Here is an 11,674-nt window from a genome sequence, read left to right as displayed (position 1 = left end):
TTAACATTACAGTGGCTGTTGGAGGTTTTTATGAGGATGTGCTGACAATAGACCAACTGGGTTGTCCCTTTTGCATCCTAATGGGTTTGCTTTAAGTCATCTCCGCAGTAGTATTTGCAAGCGAGTTTCCATAGGGATGCCTTTATATCAAAATTCACTGATGACATTTGCTCCTTTTGTCAGGTGACATAAGAAACTTTAACTCACTTATTTATTTTTTTACATGTAAAATTTCTCAATGTTTTTGGTTGGATTAACAGAATTACCAATGCTATCTCACAGCAATTCATAAGTTTTTGATTTAGTGGCTAATGCATATGAAAGCTCATTTGTACATTTACGATTTGCTTATCCCTCAATGACAGTTGGGTTTAGGGGTGGGGTTTGGTGCCACTCCTCATTTTAATATTCATTATTTTCATATGAATGAACTGAAATAGCCACTAAACCGACAATACTTAAAATAGTTATGTTTCATCGTGAGATCAGTGTGGAATTAAATAAATAAATCATCATCACTGACACAACTACTTAATTTAAAATATATTATTTGCTATTATTCCAACCACAAAAATACAACAAACTATATATATATATATATATATATATATATATATATATATATATATTTATATATATATATATATATACATATATATATATATATATACATAATTTTATAAATTTTTATATTATATTGCACATTTTTATTATTTTTATTTAGAAACAAAATTTTCTCAAGTATTGTCCATCTTATGCTCACTTCTTAATTGAAATTGACTCACTCCTTAAAACCATATGTTCATCTATTAACCAACAATTTATATCTATATATATCTCATATATTTATATATGCAACAAACCATTTACATTTAAAACTAATCTTCTAATCCTAATGAATACTGTGAACTTAATCCATTTGAGTAAACGAAGCAATTTGAGCACTGTAAAACCCGATAAATGATGAGAACTCTGTAAAACCCTATAAGTTAATGCAACTCAAACCGCTTGAGGAAACTGATTTTTACAAACCATTTGAGTAAAAAAAAAACAAATCTATATAAGTACTGTGAACTTACTCAATTTATGTTGAAGTAATAAGGTATTTAATTAACTCATTACCTAACTCATTACACTTGAGTTCAAAACTCTTTTCAAATGAGTAGAATTAACTTTCAGTAAATTTTGAGTTAATTACACTCATTTAATTTGATAAAGTTGACTGTTGGGTTTTTACAGTGTGTATTATATATACAGTGAAGTATTAATATATATACTAAATACATATTTTAGTTTATATCTAATTTTTTTTAATATTATAAGTAAATTTTTTATAAACAGAAAATTCTCATCCCCATCTTGTGCTCACTTCTTAATTGAAATTGACTCACTCCTTAAAGCCATACGTTCATCTAATGACACAAAAAATGAGAACTAATAGAAATATATGAAAACGTTATGCTTCCTCCAGTAAATAATTTTTAATCGCTTTTTATCACTATTAAGTTAACTCCAGCTCCTTTCTTTTATTGTTATTTATTTTTGTCATTGTCTTTTTTGTTGTCGTTTGGTGGGTTGTTTGTTTTGTTATGTACGACTATTTCACAACTATTGGTATTATTATTCTATTTGTATTCCTGTTCTTTACTAATTTAATCCTGATTTTTTAAAAATAATTCTTCTCTTTTCTTCTAGTTCCAATAGGGAGTAAATTTTAGTCAGGTTTGAATTAAAAGTTACAACTTGTGAAAAGTTGCATGCATTGTTGTTACTTTCCATTAACGCAGTCACTGACAATCTGCCTATCAGGGAGATTTACCGCACGTAGTTGTAGTGGCAGAATTCCCCTGTTTGCCGAGTGAAAATTAACAGCTTCTATTTATTGTAAATTCAATCTGTAATCTGTTGAGACTGTAGAAACTATTGACAGACGCGTAAATATTGATACCAACATCGCTCATGTTACACTACTTACAGATTTCAGTGTGCCTTAGCAATAAAGCCGCAGTATATTTTGGCAGTCATATTAACAGTAGCTCCAGGACTGTAAGGAGCTTCTGGGTTTCCTTCTGGCCCTCTGCAGTGCAGTTTTATGTATAAAACACCAGCAGGCCTGGCCCGCATCCATCTCAATGTGGTGTCAGTGTTCATTAAACTGTGACCAGCAGAGCAAGACACCTGGACTGATTCATACTGAGGGTGTCTGTGTGCGGTGAGTGTACACATCTTGCGTGTGTGTATGTCTGTCTATGGGTTGGTTGTATGGATGTGTGCATCATGTATCAGTGAATTTGCTACTAGAATGGATTGGCGATCTACCAGAACCCCAGTGTTTGCATGACAGCTCTACAGATTACACACAGACAGGGAGGTACACGTTACCAGAGCAGATGGGTTTGGAGCTGAAGGACTGGTTTACTTTATATTAACTGATTTGATTCCATTTAAAAAATATATTATATTATATTATATTATATTATATTATATTATATTATATTATATTATATTATATTATATTATATACTTTTGAACTCAATAGTACTTTCTGTGCATTCACTGTTCCACAGTTGATTGGGAACACTGTACTGTCTAAAACATGTTGTGTCCCAAATGATACATTTGCAATAATATGATGATTATGAATGGATTCTTTTTAGTGAATCAACAACATGCACATGACTTCCTCACAGTGGTGTAAAGTAACTAATTACAAATACTCAAATTACTGTAATTGAGTAGTTTTTCTCAGGAATTGTAATTTGGTAAGTAGTTTTAAACCTATGGGGATTAGAAAACTCAGTCCTGTGATTCCTGTCCAATCAAATCGCACATAGAAAGTAAATCCATCATACTGAACTATTTCAAGACATGGGCAATTTATAATTTCAGCAAACTGTTTGGAAGCATTAAAAGTGTCCAAGAAGATGTCCAAAACTTTTACACGCATTGACCCAGAGACTGCTTAGATGCATGTCACTGATGAGAAGATGACAGATGTTTACTGTATGATGACCGAAATGGCCTTAAACACTGGCAGGCACAAGACTTCAACATGACGTCAGATTGACGTTGTGCCCCAACTACCCCAACATCAGGGGACGTTGCATTTTGTTTGGAAATGAAAATCAAGTTAATGTCAGAATGCAACGTCAGGCCGACGTAAATGTCCAACCTAAAATTAACCAAATTTCAACATCTAATGATGTTACAGTTAGAACTTGATATTGTGTGATGTTACCAATGACGTCTACCAGGATTATGATGTATATTGGATTTTGGTTGCCATACCTGATGAATAAATGTCAGTATTTGATGTCAATATGAGGTTGATTTTAAATGTTGCCTCGAAGTCACTTTCTAACACAACCTAAAATCAACCAAATATCAACATCATTTGACATCGCTATTGGACATATAAAGTACAGATGTAAGATCATCCTTAGATGCTGGCTAGACATTTGAATTTGGTCAACATCACAACCTAAATCTAACCTAATATTAACGTCTTATGACATTGTGTGCCTGCTGGGCAATAAATAAATTAAATTGCACGACAGAATGTTACGTTTACACACATCCAAAAATTACATGTAAATGCATCACCTTTTTACAGCACAATACTCACTTCTTTTAAGTACTTTTGAAAGGTCTACTTTTTACTCATACTTTGAGTAATATTTACAACAGATACTTTTAATCCACATGCACTACATTTTTAGGCAAGTAATGGTACTTTTACTTAAGTATGATTTTTCAGTACTCTTTCCACCACTGCTTGCTCATGAGTTCAGTTTGATTCCCAAACAAATAAGTCTTATAATCTATTTCTAATGACACTTTCTGATTCCTTTGTGTAATTCAAAAATTAAGTGTGCCCAGATTTTTCAGGTTTGGTTCTAACTCTGATGAATTTATGCATACAAATATCGTATGTTTTCACCCGCGTCTAATTTACATCTGTGGATGGAAATATAGCTAATGTATGAGCCCAGCAGGCACACAACATCATAAAATGTTAATATTAGGTTAGATTGTGATGTCAGAAAACCAAAATTCAATGTCTAGTCAGTGTCTAAGGACAACGTTATTTTGACATCCAATGATGATGTCGAATGACGTTGATATTTTGTTGATTTTAGGTTGTGTTGGATAGTGGCTAAAATCCAGTGTCAAGCCAACATCCAAAACCAACATCGTATTGATGTCAAATACTGACATTTATTCGTCAGGCATGGCAACCAAAAGTCAATGGCTGCGTCCAAAGCCGCCAACTACTTAGTAGGTATTGCATTTGAATTTAAACGTACTACTCGGCCGTTGAAAAAGTATGTTCTATACAGTATGAATGTGAAAAGTATGAATGGAATTCGGACGTACTACATCCGCCATTTTGTCATTGTCATGTGACCTACCTGTGTCAGTTGCGTCGCTTTACTCCCATTCATGAATTTGCTCGCGGGGCATCATGGGATAGCGCAGAGTGCATGGGATGCGTACTTTAGAATCTCGCCAGAAGTAGTAAGACATCCGGGTACTTCTCGCATACTGATTTTCGAATTCTATGAATTCGAACATACTACTCGGCTCGCATACTGATTTTAGCGTACTGTATAGTATGGAAGTATGCGGTTTTGGACGCAGTCAATGTCTTACAGACATCATAGTGGTAACGTCCACACAACGTCACTATCATTGTTGTAACATCATTACACGTTGATATTTGGTTGATTTTAGGTTGGACATCGGGCATTGACGTCAACCCAATTTCCAAACAAAATGCAATGTCCCACAGCACTGGGGTGCAACGTCAATCTGACATCATACTGATGCCCTGTGCCTGTTGGAAGGGTACATGCAACAAAAAACTGCATATTTAGAAATATTCAGTGCTCAAAAGTATTCAGAGTATTCTTAATAGTATTGGATTCAGAATTATGACATTCCTTATAATGTTCATCTCTACAGCACAGTAAGATTCCACATATCTAACCCTATTAAATTGGCTGTGTGTGCCTTTATGTGTGAATCCAAACATGAGACTGTCGCGCGCAGTCTCCGTTTCTAAGTAGAGACGACGATAACTGACAAAGCAGCTGGGCTTCCAGCATTAATTAGGGTTTAGCAGCCCATACGTGTCAGGTCAAGAGGAAAAGACCTGTCCTCAGCTTACAAAAATAGAGATAAAAAGTACACTGTGTTTTAACAAGTGCTTTAACGACAGCTTAAATAGGGCTGAAGTCATACCAGCCCTGTTTAAAGCTGAGAGAAACTGCTCTATCACAACATACCATTAATCCACATTCCTTGGCCAAAAGGTGTCGGATGCTGATAATGGAGGGAGTTCTTCAAATACCAAGGAATCTGTGCTGGAAACAAAATTAACAAGGCCTGAGCAAGGAGTGGATTAAAAACACTGGCAGTCGTAATTGTTTAGTGCAATCTTACTTAATAGAAAAGAGGCAAAATGAGAGCACAGAATGAACTGATGGAGGAGAGCGGCCCCCTCGCAGGGGTGTGTGGGCCGGGGCGATTATTGCTTTTGTGTTTCACAGTAAATATTGCAATGCATCATAATGCAGGTGTAACAAAGGGCTCAGGGCAAAGATGCAGAACCCAATTTGCAGGTCTTTATTAAAAAAATAAGCGTGAAACACAAAGATAACCAAAGAGTCAGCAATAAAAAGGTATCATAAAGAGACTTAACGAGAGTTTACCCAGCTAAAATGAGGGGAAATGTGCAGGCAAAATGTGTTTTCTCAGTGTTATGAATAGTCTTCCAGTGACATTAACAGAATGTTTGTCGAGTGGCTTCTAAAAATGTTATGGTTGAAATATTCATGTAACATTTGTTGACTTGTTTAAGAAAATTCTAAAGTAGCATTCACATTCATTCATTCATTTTCTTTTCAGCTTAGTCTCTTTATTAACCTGGGGTCACCACAGCGGATGCCCTTTCAGCTGCAACCCATCACTGTAAATTACATTCACATAATGTTAGCAAACTTAGCAAATATAAGTATTTCTTTCGCATACTGCATGCATATAGCCAAGAATAAAAACCTAAAGTGGGGGAAATAAGTATTAGGGTGTTTTCACACTTGGTTCAATTGCCTGGATCGTACCCAAGTTCGATTGTGCCCCGTGCCACCTTCTTGGTTGGTTTGTGTTCACACTGTCTTTTTTCCTTCTGAGCCCCGGTACACTTGTGTCATCAAGCTGCTGTTGTGTGTATGGCTGTTTCTAGGTGATGGACATGAAGGTAAAGCGCCAAAATGGAAAAAACAAACATCCCGGTCGTTTTGCTTTTACTGAATCTTTTGGTTTTGGACATACAGAAAGCGACTCGCGTCTAACTGTAATAACATAACGCAATGTCTGCAGAAGCTGTTTTTGGAGAAGACAAGCAGACATTATCACTGTGATTGCCCTGGCTTAGTCCCGCTTGTCACCAAGGTACAGTACGTAACACACACACAAACACACACACACACACACACACACACACACACACACACACACACACACACACACACACACACACACACACGCACACACATAAATACACACGAATGAACGTTATGAAAACGATAGTTTGATGTACAATTGGCGGTTCACTTCCGTAATTTGGTAAGATTGCATTCACACCAGAAGTGAACCGGACCAGAGTTCGCGTGAACTGTACCCCAGACCATCTCTTTCAAGCAAACTCAGCTAAGGTGCACAGGTTCAGATCCGAGTTCAGATAACACATTCACACTAGCTAAACATATCATACTCTGACGTCAAACGAATCCGGGTGTGGGCCAAAATTGCTAGTGTGAAAGCACCCTAAAACACCTCACCATTTTTCTCAGAAAACATGTTTCTTATATGAGATGCAGTAGACTAGAAATCTCCACCAGATGTTAGTAACAACCAAATAAATCCATATATGCAGTAAAAATAATATTAATTAGTTTACAAATTAAGTATGTGTAATGAAATGACAGAAAAAAAATGAACACATGAAGAAAGGAAGGTGTAGAAAGGCAGTGAAAGTACATGTACAACATGTACATTAGCAGGAGGATAAAGATAAAACCAGGGTGGACATTTCAGCAAGACAATCCACAGCCAAGGAAACTTGCAATTGCTTACAGAGAAAGAAAATTAAGCTGTAGTATGGGCCAGCCAATCACCTGACTCAAATCTAATAGAAAATACAAAATAAAGCTCAGATTTGATAAACGAGACCCACAGAACCATCAAGATTTTTTACACTTCGTTGAAGTCTTGAGCAATGCATGTGACTTGTGACTTCATTCTCCATACAAGAGCTGTCTTTAATCTGCCACCATCAAAAAGCCTTTTATATAAAGAAGTAAAAGCATTTAGTTCAGTACTTTCCTTGTGTCATTCCATTGTTATTAAACATATATATATATTTTCAGTTTTTTTTTGTTTTGTTTTATTTTTATGTTTGTATTCTTTATTTTTTTTAACCAAAATATGGGTCAATTCAATGTTAACAGCTTTTTAGAATATTTTGCCCAGAAAAAAAAAAAATAAATAAAAAAAATAACAATGTGTTGAACATTTCCCCCCACTGTATATGCTTAAAGAACTTTCAGACATAAACCACTTTCTGGTTTTCATGAGTTTTGCTAGATAAATCATTCTTAAAATGGGATCATCCCTGTACAGAAATTGGTTAACATTCAGAGGACATCTTCAACATCATGAATTTATTTCCACTGCCTTCAGTTGTTAACTTGATTACATCATGCACTGGTAATATTCTAATACTTTTACATGTTTGATTGGTGCAGGGCATATTCTATATTTAAGGATGTAAAACATAGTAGCAGCTTCAATAGCTCAACTCCTTTCAATTCCTTTTTGTTGCACGTTAAAGCCTATCTAATACCTTTTTGTTCCCCAGATATGTCAGAAAATCATGCAGTTCTAAGATCCTAACCCAGACTTTGATCTGGAGCAAAAGAAACATTATAAAATCAGAGAAAAAGATAAAAGGTATATACTGTATATATCAGGTATCACTCACCAGCCTTTAAGCTAGCTCTGCCTTCTCTGTAGAGAAATGAATGGGATTTTCAACAGCACAGGGATCACATCTGTGTTTTTTCTGGAAGATTCTGGCTGTGCATTATTGAGTCCTGCAAGTCACAACATTACATACTGTAAGTAAGCATCTTACTTCATCTTTCACTCACTCATTCTGATATGAAACAGCATAACTGGATCTTGTTTGAAATGGATTTGACCATTCTGCTGTGAAAGTATTACTTTTGGCGCAACAAGGTATTTGCTCACATGATAGGAATTCCCAAACATTTTATTCTAGGACAAATCTATACAAATATCATCAATCTTAAGACCCACAATTCTGTTTTTTTAAATCCTGATTCAGCAAATAGTTTTTTTTATTATATAATTTTAAGGGCACCAATTTTAAACATTTTTCAAGATTTAATATAAATCTTTTGTGTCTCCAGAATATGTCTCTAAAGTTTCAGCTCAAAATACCCATTAGATTATTTATTATAACTTATTAAATCTGGGAAATATGAGCTGTTTGGACATTGTAGCTGTTTTTGTTGACTGTGCCTATAATGCTAATGAGCTGGTTCTCCCCGCCCACCGTTCCCACATGCATGTCACACCCATAGCCTTCAGATAGACAAACAGCACAGTGACTGAACTACATTAACTACATTCTATTTTGTATGGAAAATGTTTTATTCACAAACAAAAATTCTCCAATTCACAGCCTCTTTTTCTAATTTTTTATTGAAATTGATGTTTTTATTAAATCTCTTAGACTGGTTAAAACAAGAAAAGTTTCCTATTGCTGTATTTGTGTTACTTGTGTATTGCTGTTTAATTTTTTTATTTTTTTCTCATTCGTTTCTCTTTTTTTTTTACAGTTTTATATGCGTTTATAATATTATTTAACCTGATCTGTTAAGTTAATATCATTGTTACTATCTTTGTCTTATTTTGTGTAACATCGGATTTTGTATGTTTGTTATTGAAGTCAATTCAAACAACTTCAATAACGTGCACGCACGCACACACACACTCACATGTTAGTTTTGCACTGTTTTTGATGATTGATGATCACAGCGAGCTGAACAAACCTTTAAATCTAGGTTGCTTTGCACACATCTTGTCTTGTTGATATGATTGTACTACGGAGACATGTTCATACGTGGCTGTCAATCAATTTGGTGGGCGGGGAAACCGCAATACTACATCAAGTTGCGGTCGGCCTCAAAATGGGAGGGATTTGGATCCTATTTTAACGTCAGGAAATTAAAATAAATCACTTTATGTCACCCAAAATTTGACTGTGGACACACTATACCCACACACAGTTTTGTCCAAACAGCTCACAGAAGATGATTTTTTATCATAGGTGCCCTTTATTGCAACACCAAAAGGATATATACTGCATGGTACCAGTTCAACAGTCAGTATAATGAATATGTAAAGGTAGAACTTACTTTATTAAACATTTTTGAAGCAATCTTAAATTACAGAGTGGTAGTACCTGTTTAGTGGATTAGTACCTACTTAATATATTAAGCATGCATCAGGACATTTGTATTTTAAAGAAACACTCCACTTTTTTATACAGTTGAAGTCCGAATTAATAGATAAAATATAAAAGTATAAAATATAAAAATGTCAATTTAGAGATAAAATAAAACAGTTATAAGTGATGAGTTATTAAATCTATTATGTTTAGAAATGTGTTGGAAAAATATTCTCTCTGTTAAACATATATACATAAGAGAGTTGTAGGCGGCATGGTGGCACAGTGGGTAACGCTGTCAGCTCACAGCAAGAAATGTCTCACTGCCATTTCTGTGTGGAGTTTGCATGTTCTTCTCGTGTTTGCGTGAGTCCAAAAACGTGCTACTGTATAGGTAGGTACTATCCATAGTGTATGTGTGTGAATGTGAGAGTGTATGGGTGTTTCCCAGTGATGGGTTGCAGCTGGAAGAGCATTCGCTGAATAAAACATATACTGGATAAGTTGGCGGTTCATTCCGCTGTGGTGACCCCAGATTAATAAAAGGACTAAGCCGAAAAGAAAATGAATGAATGAATGAATGATAAAGACTTGTTATATATATATATATATATATATATATATATATATATATATATATATATATACACACATACACACACACACAACTCCCATAGAGGTAAAAAGTTTCACCATTTCTGAATCCATTAAGCTGATCTCACTTTTACCTTATCTTAGCATAGATGATTGATTTATATAAGACCATTATTAGATCTCGCTCAAAATAATTTTCCTATTTCAAGCTTGACTTTTGTTTAGTTACATCATGTAATAAGACAGACTGAAAATAAAACATTTCTATATATGATTGTTTCTAGATATAGCAATATGGCTACTAACTAAATTCTCATTACTGCTTTCCCATGGTTGTAGCAGACACAATGATATTATGCAGCATCTGAAAGTAGTTCTGAAGCATCTTTCTCACAACTCTTTATAGTTGCAAGATTTTCAGGTGCTGCGTAATATTACTTTTTGAGTGAGATACTAAAGGTCTAATCTGATTCAATGACCTATGCAAAGCTAAGCTAATAGTGTTGCTACCAGACCTGGGGAATGGATTGACTGAATGGATAAAAAAAAATGGTAAAAGTCATCGGTTTAACTCTTGGGAATTTGTAAAATTAGCCTATGTTCCTTTAAAAATACAACCTGAGACTTGTTGTCAACCCCTTTAAGAACTTGTTTGGAGCATGCATCATTTACAATGTTGATATATAACGACATCTGGACAACTGAAATTCACCGGAAATATCCAAGCTTGCTTACTGAATACAAAAAACATAGCATTTAACCCAATGTACTTCCATATACACGCCTTACTGCCCTCATGTAGTAATACAAGTACCTTTTTTTCTGAACAAGTTCATTTCATAGAACCATCTCTTTGTAGTCCAAATTCAAGCTGAGCACAAGCTGCTATAGTTACATGTTAACAAAAAATTGAAAGCCTTTTGCTAGAGCTTTTATACATTACGAGGAACAGCAGGTTCTTTTTAGAGTAATTACACTGAGATTACGATTCAAGACAAGTAAGGAAACTCATTATTTTTTTTTTTGCCCAGAACAAAAGGAAAAACTGGTCAAAAGAGGTCTCGCCCCCGAACATACTGTATCACCATGGTTTTTTCTTTAACACAAATATAGGGTCTGTTATTAGAAAACCAATGGAAAGTGCAGTAATGAGACTGGGAGAACATGTATGCACTAGAAACTAAAACCATGCTGCTTCAATAGCTCTGGTTTCAGTATTAATGCTCATTATCAAAGGCCATATGCTACTGTTTTGTTCTGGCATCTCCAGCAAGGGATGCGGTGTAAAAATATATATATTTTTTATTCAGCATAAAAGTATTAAATTGTTAAAAAGTGAAAACTAAGATTTTTACAATGTTACAAAAAAAAAATCATGTTTCATATGGATGCACTTTTCTTTAATTGACAGTTTGTTTCAATGTATATTATGTATAATTGCTAAAAAGCAAATTGTAAAAACAATCACGTTTCATTCATTCATTTTCTTTTTGGCTTAATCCTTTCATTAATTTGGGGTCGCCACAGTGGAATGAACCGCCA

Source organism: Danio aesculapii, chromosome 12, assembly GCF_903798145.1.
Source record: "Danio aesculapii chromosome 12, fDanAes4.1, whole genome shotgun sequence".
NCBI classification, from domain to species: Eukaryota; Metazoa; Chordata; class Actinopteri; order Cypriniformes; family Danionidae; genus Danio; species Danio aesculapii.
The sequence above is the reverse complement of the archived record's forward strand: the minus strand, read 5'-3'. Positions refer to the sequence as shown.